Source organism: Penaeus monodon, chromosome 12 (genome assembly GCF_015228065.2).
Source record: "Penaeus monodon isolate SGIC_2016 chromosome 12, NSTDA_Pmon_1, whole genome shotgun sequence".
Taxonomy (NCBI): Eukaryota; Metazoa; Arthropoda; class Malacostraca; order Decapoda; family Penaeidae; genus Penaeus; species Penaeus monodon.
In genome coordinates this window covers 43,777,228-43,778,400 of record NC_051397.1, presented here as the reverse complement: position 1 = coordinate 43,778,400, position 1,173 = coordinate 43,777,228, and positions in this window count along the sequence as shown.

Below are 1,173 nucleotides of genomic sequence, written 5' to 3'. Positions count from 1 at the left end.
AGAGAGAGAGAGAGAGAGAGAGAGAGAGAGAGAGAGAGAGAGAGAGAGAGATACGAGATAGATATAGAGATAAGAGAGTCGAATATATATGTGACAACACAGCACAACACACCCACACACACACACACACACACACACACACACACACACAAAAAAGAAGAGAGACCACACAGACACAAAACAAAACACAAAACACACACACACACACACACACACACAACACACACACACACCACAACACACACACACACACCACAACACACACCAACGAGAGGAGGAGAAGAAGAGAGAGAGAGAGAGAGAGAGAGAATAGAAGAGAAAGAGAAAACACACAGACACACACACACACACACACACCCCACAACCACACAAACACAAAAACACAAAAAACACAACACACACACACACACACAAAAAATAGAGAGAAAGATAGGAAAGAAAAAGAAGGAGAGGAGGAAGAGAGAGAAAGAAGAGAGGGAGAAGACAGAACAACCCCCACAACACACACACATAGAGAGAGAGGAGAGAGAGGAAGAGATAGAGAAAAGAGAGATTGGGGAAAAGAAGAAACACACACACAACAAAACAAACGCACACAACACACACACACAACACACACACACCAACACAACAAACACAACACAACAAAAATAAAAAAGAAAAGTATAAAAATAAAAAAGAGGGACACACACACAAAACCCCACACCACACACACACACACACAACACAACAAAGAGATAAAAAAAAAAATATATAAATATAAGATATATATAAATATAATAAACACACACACACACACACTCACACACACACACACACACACAACAACACAACACACCAAAAACACACAAAATTATTATATGGATTATAATATATATATATAATAAATATATATAATATATTAATATATATATATAATATATCGCAAAGGAAAGGAAAACGGAGTCCTTTTTCGGAAAAAGGTTTGGGAGGGAGAGGAGGGGGGGAGGGGGGGAGGGGAAGGAGGGGGGGGGAGGGGGGGCATATGGGAGAGGGGGAGGGAGGGGAAGGGGGGGGGTGAGAGGGGGGCAGGAGGGGGAGGGGGGGGGGAAGATGGCAAAAGTAGGGGAGGTAGGTAGGGGAGGTAGGTAGGAGGTTAGGAAGCGAGGGGGGGGAAGATTGGGGGGAAGAGGG